Raw genomic sequence first — 8188 nt, 5'->3', positions numbered from 1 at the left:
ATTGTTTTATCATTACGAGCTTTTTTAGCCCATTTGATAACTCTCCTGTATGTGGTTTTGTAATTTTTATAGTATACCTTGAACTCTTTGGATTTGCCACTGTCCAATTTGCTAAGTCTGTGCTGCAGTCTCGTCTTTCCTGATGAAGTTTTAATAACTTTTGTGACCCAAGCATTCTGTTTTTTGTTAGTGATGGCTTTGTTTTCTCTGGGAAATGACAATTAAAGTAATATTCAGATATCTGCAGAAAACTGTCATGTTTTCATTTGTAGTTGAAGAAGTAAATACACTTTACCAGTCTTCTTTCTTTAAGTTAAGTACAAAGTTATTTATGTTACTGTCACTATAACTTCTACACTTAATAACTGTTTTTCCTGTGGGGAGTATATAGAGTGGTGGATTAAAATGTATTATTAGTGCAGTGCGATCTGAAAAACCAACATCTATAATTTCTACAGTGCAGTCAGTGTTAGTAGCAACCTGACCAAGACAGCTGTTTAATCTGGTTGGACATATTACTTTCACCTTTAAGTTCAATGACACCATTAAATTTATTAATTGCGGCTTTCGAGCAGATTCCTCAAGGAAATCAATGTTGAAATCACTATACGTTACAATATTTATTGTGTTATTGTGACATCCTTTTTCTAGCAATAGTGCAAAGTTTCTGAGGAAGACAGAAAAGTTACCACTAGGAGATCTATATACACACACATTATATACATATTTAGGTCGGAAAGTACTACTCCAGGTATTTCAATGTCTTTGTCTAAGTAATACACTTCACAGGTATGGAAAGGTTCACAGCTAATGCTGTTTCTTATGTAGATACAAGTTCCACCACCCTTGTAATTTTTCCTAGAGTAGTGGTGAACTAATCTGAAGTTTTGAATTTACTGATAAGGTAATTCTGACTCTCTTAGCCAGTGTTCCCTAATACACAGTAAGTGAATGTCTGACAAAACATTAGTATCATTAGTAGCAATTTCAGGTTCACTTACTTTATTTCTCAATCCTTGTACACTGTGACAGTATATGTTAACGTTGACACATTCTTCTACGTGAGGAAGATTTATGTCTGCTGCGTCCTCTTGCGATAGAGGCGACTTGATCATAAAAAATCTTCGTTATTAGCTGATAATCGGATAATACTACCCATTTCAGGAGAGATGTAAAATATTTTGCGGAAAAATGAACATAAGATCTTGTAAATAAGAGCGCAGGCTAAATAAACTTCAGAAATACGCTGCTAGCACGAACAGCTTCACCAAGGTAATGTAGGGCAGCCACAGAAACTCCCCAAAAACACCGTACTGGTGTATAACAGCAACAGGTCGCCGCAGCCAAGCGCCGCCCCAAGCAAGGGACCCGCAACTCGTAAAACTAAGAGCTGTTAAGAAACAGCTTTCAGGTACAACGTGAGGTAAAAGATACAAGTTAAGGAAACTTAATTCATCTACGCCTTACTAACTTAATGGCATAAAACTGTGGTGTCACCGCAAGGCACCACACTGGCTAGGTTGTAGGCTTCAAATCGGCGGCGGTCCGTCAGTACACATCGGACCCGCGAGTCGCCACTGTCGACACTAGCAGACCGAGCGCCGCCACTCGGCTGGTCTTAAAAGACAAGCTAGCGCACTGGCCAGTTCTACAGCCGACATTAATAGGAATGGTTCACTCGTTATAGCTTCAGAGGTCTCAATTGCAGAGACGCTAGTTAGCATAGACTTCAGCTAAGTCAGTAACTACGACCTAGCCAGGCGCCACATATAGTTTACGCATTGACAGTTGATCTATTTGTGAAGCAATCAGAATTGTAAAGAAGTATTCGCAGCTCAGTCTATAACTGCACTTGTAAATATTATTGTGCAAAGTCAAGATCGACGTTCACCGCTGATGCTGAATTAAAGCTAAGTATTTAATTGTATTCCTGTCTACTAACTTTCTAATCCATCCAGATACATCCCGTCAAGTATAGGTCACTGGTCCTCACGTCAACCTACATGATCAACGCGTGCAATGGCCACACCACGTGATCAGAGTAAGAGCCAAATTGCGTGACTCAGCCGGGTCACGCTTTTTCCATGAGGCCCATAGTTCCGCCTCATACAGAACAAAAACCTTCAAATCTGCCATAATAACCAAACATTAACGTTACTTAAGTTGTATAGATGAAACACTGCTTGATGACATAAAACGATAAGATTAAGGCGTGATGAACGGCTCCCCCAAAACAACTTAACTCAATAAGGTGAAGTAATTAATCTCAGAAATATACTTGAAATAGAAAAACAGTTAATAACTCAGCTAGGCTACACAGCCAGAGACTTGTCTACAAGAAACAGAAATTTCTACTAGAAACAGGAGCTTACCTCTAGGAGGTGGTACTCAACTGCTAGCATTTACAAGTAAGGCTCTCTTCCATGACATATTTTAGAGCGATTTAAAACACAGTTTCAACCGAATACATTAGTTCGACAAATTTTCTTAAAACGATTAAAATATAAAATAATAAATCCAACCAAATATCCCAAGGCGTTAAAAACAACCGCTTAATAAACCAGACTTACAACAGAGCTTATGAACAATTTAACAGCACTAAATTCTCAGTTTCATTAAACGACAAATGCCCTGATGACTCACACGAAAAAAACACCGATCTGAAAGCCAACATATTTAAGGTACCAGACAGGTATAATTGACGCACAGCTTTAAGTACGACTTACAATGTCAAGGAGCCACAGTTACACGTGTGGAATAAGCGCTACCTATTAAATGCACCAAACTCGAACAGACCAGTTGTAGTTAACAAAAACTCCAACGGGTGAAGAATTTTCTTGAAATCCATAAAGCGAGAGTTGTAGAAGAGGGCATATCACAGTGCGAGCGATACTAACCATTGCTTCAACCATAAGTCATTTCATATTTTCAGGTCAATGCAAAACGCCGACATGCAGAAGCGCACAGCTTGGACATAAGGGAAGACAATGCAGGTGAAGCACAATGAAGGGCGTGGTGAAAACTTCGATGCCGCCACTAACGATACACTGGCAATCAACTGGTCTCCGCACAGACAGAGCCATCGGCCCACACAGACGACGGGTCGACCACTGTCCGTGTTGCCCTTTCGCTACGCTCCCGCGTGTTTCCAAGACTCCGCGTCAGCGATAACACACAGGAAGCTAAGAATAATTCCTGCCACCTAGGGGCGCCAGCAAATCAAGGGGAAGAAAAGTTGAAATGAAGCCGCCACGGCTCACAACCCTTTCTATTAAAGTTCACATTGTGTGCCTTAGCACAAATATGATGAAAAACATGTTTCACCCCTTATTACGTCGTAGTAGACAAAAACTTTGTAAGACACTGTATCTTTTATTATGGCACTTACGCGAAATATGCAATGAAAAATATGTACTGATCTGAGGCCTTGTTATCTTGATTTACTGAATACTACAAGACGAAAAGAAATGTAGTTTTTGTGCAGTGGTGCTTATGCAAGTTCCCTGAGCATCCTCATAACATTGCCATACCAATAATTCTAGCAACTAACATTTCAACTCCCTCACTTTGTTGCTTTTATTCCGTTTGTTCAAGACCCAGAACAGCGCAACGGCACTACAGAACAGGTCTGGAATCTAATGTACAGTCTCCTCTGCAGATAATTTATTAGAAAATTGGTCTTTTTTGCGTCCTTTCAACAAACGATTTTTATACTTTTTTTTCGAAAATTGACAAGGTGAGACTGTGTCTTTGTAAAAATACATGTTAATTCTTACAATAAAGAAAAAGAGCAACTAGTTACCGTCAATAACGCTATTTATTAGGGACAAATAACGCCACTCTGATTTCGAACAGGTTTGTTATCACACGACTGTTCACATTTAAAATTCCATGTAATTTGTACTGTACACGTAATATTCGCTGATTTTTCTTCCTTTGGATCTGCAGCTGTTCTCTTTCTTTCCGTGTTTCCAGCTAAATTATAGGGTATAGATTCCGCCTTTATGCTCACCGCGTTTTACGAAGTGAAAAGGCATTAATAAAAAATGAAATTACACAAAATACATTAATATGTGTGTGCAGTGCTCTCAGAACGCAAAAGAAGAAGGATCAGTCACAACAAAATATGACAAGCTATCAGTGCAGGACACCATACGGATAGTCCTGCAAAACTATGTAACGTAAAATCACGTTTTCAATTCACAAAACCCACTGATGATGGCACAGAGGTGCCGAAATATTTTTGAGAAAAAAGAAAAAAAAGAGTGTTTTTGCATAAAGACGGAACCTATACCCTACAATCGCAGATTTTTTTGCTGTGGCAAAAGTTCCTTCAAGTATTAGTGAACTGCATTAAATAACGATATAAGAAAAACAACTGTCTTATTGTAATTAGTCCTAACAGTAAATTAAAACATTTTTTTAAGAGAAGAAATGAATTAGATTTATGTTAGTTATATAGGTCAGAAATCAAATCCACATATACTTCGAGACATTTATTTAGTAGGCTTATACTCGGAAGTAACTGCTCTAAAGAAAAACAAAGAATAAACTTCCAACTCTTAAAATCAATTAACCTCCCAAGGAATAAACAAAGCACTTTGTTCGTCGGTCTCTTGTTCCCATACTTACATCTAAAATCCTCTGTGTTTTTATTGCACTGTTGATTCCATAGAAGCAGGGCAAATTTCACTGAATGCCAAGTAATATTTAACAGTTTCCTTGACGTTGAAGATACAAATAGTGTAGGACATCACTCAAATATTTCGGTCACGCTAATCTTTATATATAAAGATGGCGGCTTCCTAAGAAAATCTGAGTCAAAACTGTTGTCTCTCAGCGAAGTTACAATACACATAGACGTTACGACACAAATACAGAGGTCGTAAATCATACAGTAAATGCAATATATTTTGAATGGTCATTAATTGCAGCTGATGTAAACATATAAAGAAAAACAGTTCATCATAAAAGTATTATGGAAATATATGTTCCCTTGAAATTGGAGAAAGACAAAAAGTATGAGAACCGTGTACAACTAAATATAATGGTGATAGATACTATGGTAGCTTGCTCGCTATTTCCATTATGATAATTATTGTGTAGTAGACACGTAATAGGGAGTAATTTTACATGTAGAGCTATTATGACTGTGGGTACTACATTATACTGAGAAAGCTTGTTGAAACTCTAAATTAATTGGACTGTTTCATTAACTTCTAAAAAATTGGTTACATGAATTAGCAGGCCGTTATATGCTGAACTGGAAATTCAGTCTGGCGGCAGAAAAAATGATGTGGCGAAATGCTTTTATGTAAGTGTATTTCCGTCTCATTAGGAAGGCTCATGAAGCTACCTTTTTCAGCTTGGAGCAATATTTGGAGATGTTCACTCCAGTCCCCAGCATTCGTATCTTCACTACTATTCACATTAACAAATATCTTCAGCCAGTCCTTGCCGCAAGCGATTTACAAGTGGCCTATGAACATGGATCTGTCAAAGCTCTACTCTAGAAGGGCACTGCTGCAGCACTCACTGACTACCGTCTCGGTTGTATTTTTCCGGCGCTGTCGAACGCTTCAGAACAGCCCATGACCAGCTTACTGACTACTTAACGATGAATAACTTACTAGATCAATACTCATCGTTGGTCTGCAAACATCATAACAAAACATATGTCTTAGTAACAGATACAAGAGACCTAAATCTATCCATGGGTATACAAGAAGCGACTGTCACATGGTTTTTAGATTTCAAAAAAGTGTTTGCTAGTGCTGACTTCTACATTTTGCTTGCCAAATGTAGCAACCCAATTATTTCTTCAACCGGACATCTCGCCAACAATGCTTCATGTCAGGGAAACAACATTGCAATGGAGACTGTTAGTGTCAGGAGTCCCACCAAGTTCGGTATTAGGTACTACATACTGCACTCCATGATTAGTTGTAATGAAGTAGAATGACTCATTTTACTTTCGCATTACACATTCATTTGTAAATATCTCTACATGATGATTATTTACAAGCATTTTCTATCCTTATCAGGTGTTGCGTTTTTCATAGGTGTAGTACCTCTACAAGTGCAGAATTGAATATGTTGTATCTTTTTGAAATTGAGAGAGACCATTCTCAGAAAACTACTCAATGATATCAATAATACCCTTAACAACTCCGTTTAACGTTTCTTCTGTTGCTGTATGTATGTTCAGATTGATCACGTTACTAGTGTCATCTGCAAAAATAACTAATTCTGCTTATTGTATTCAAGACGAAAGATCGTTCAGATATATCAGGAACAATTATGGACCTAAAACAGAGCTTCGTGGAACCCTGTAAGTGACTTCTCTGCAATCAGAATAAAATTCCCCTGCTTACATTCGTTGAATTATTAAGTATAACTTTCTGTATTCTTTTGGATAGATATGACATTACCCAGTTGCCAGCTATACCACCAATTCCGTAGAACCAATATTGTGATGCGTTAGTTACATGTTCCATGGATCCTTTTGTATGATAGATCGTAATGATGTTGAACGAGTCATTTTACATTCACATTGGAAATTAATTTGCACATACGGCAGCATTCTGGATATCTCAGCCTTTTTCTTCCAGATGTCAGCTAGTAATTCCTACCCACCACCTTTTACACATTATAGTAATAGACATTCTTCTGCAGAACAAAAGGAATTGTCAGGGAGAAACTTCCTCAGTTTGTTTTAAAATTTTACTTTACTGTCTGTCAGACTTGTATATCACTGGGCAAGTGATGAAAAATTTTTGTTGCAGCATTGTGCGCCCCTTTTTGTGCTAAAAACAACCTTAATGTGTCGCACAGTGAAATGCCTTAGATAGGTCACAGAAAATACCAACTGCTGCTGTTTTCTTATTTAATGATTGTAAAATCTGAATGCGTAAGTGGCATTCCGAAATCAAACTGTGATTATTGGAAATATTGTTGTTACTCAGACGTGGTACTATTCTGGAATTCATCACCTCCTCGATAATTTTGAGAAATAGCGTCACTGGTGAAAAGGATCAGCAGTCATTGACATCTTCCCTATCGACTTTCTTATAGATGGTTTAGCAGAGGCATATTTCAGTCTCTTTGAAAAAATGCACTGAGTTAATGATGCATTACATATTTCAGAAAATACTGTGAATATTATACGGGAACAACTCTTAAGCACTCCTTTGGAAACGCCATCAGATCACGGTGAGCTTTTATGTTAGACAGAAAACATGATTTTCTTAATTTTAGGAGGAGGTGTTCGCGAGACATATGATTGAATTTTATGTCAGTTACTTTTTCGACTTACTGCTTTGATTGTTCTCTTGACCTGTTTATCCCTATGTTTTCATCACATTTAAGAAATGATGACTAAACATATCTGCCACCTGTGACATATCATTTATAGAACTTCCACCAATAATGATATCATCCTGTTATGTGGCCTGCTGGTATGAATTTATCAAGGAATAGATTAAATTTTTTGTCAGCATTTGGTTTCCTATAAATTTCATCCCTGGTCATCTCTTGTAACGTATCCTTAAAAACATTCATAATTTTCATGTGTCAACAGTTCTATACCACTGTAAATACATGTCTGCTGATGACCACTAGTTACACTTAAGTGTAAAATCCGTTATCTTTAAAACATTTATCGAGAAAATAGGTGTTGATGTATACGAGTGATCAAAAACCCGAGTGCTCCTAGTCTGTCATTCTACATTCATTTGTTCAAATCTAGGGAATTTTTAGTTATAAACTGGACAAAAATAGCTACCTCTCGCTCAGCATTGAGTCTAGAAGTAATTTCAGATGAAAATCAAAATTGGGTCTCAATTTGCAAGAAACGATCATTATCTCTCCATGAAGTGCAAAAGTATGAAAAGCTATTCCATTTGAACCTGAAAGAGAAAGTACAATGTTGTGTAAAACTTGAGGACGACAGTAACTTTATTATTACAGTAACTTTATCATAACACTAGCTGACCCGACAGACTTCGTCCTGTCAAAAAGATTTGTAATATGGCAGTTTTTTTGCCTACGTATTTAAAAAAATTCTCCTGAACAGAACCGTCACCCTGGTGATAGGGCGTTGTGAATAAAAAATAATTAAATAAAACATATATAAGGATTTAAAAGTAAGTAATCGCTTTATTGTTAATCATGTGAATCATAATTATTA

Source organism: Schistocerca cancellata, chromosome 7, assembly GCF_023864275.1.
Source record: "Schistocerca cancellata isolate TAMUIC-IGC-003103 chromosome 7, iqSchCanc2.1, whole genome shotgun sequence".
Classification (NCBI taxonomy): domain Eukaryota; kingdom Metazoa; phylum Arthropoda; class Insecta; order Orthoptera; family Acrididae; genus Schistocerca; species Schistocerca cancellata.
This window is presented reverse-complemented; position numbering follows the sequence as displayed.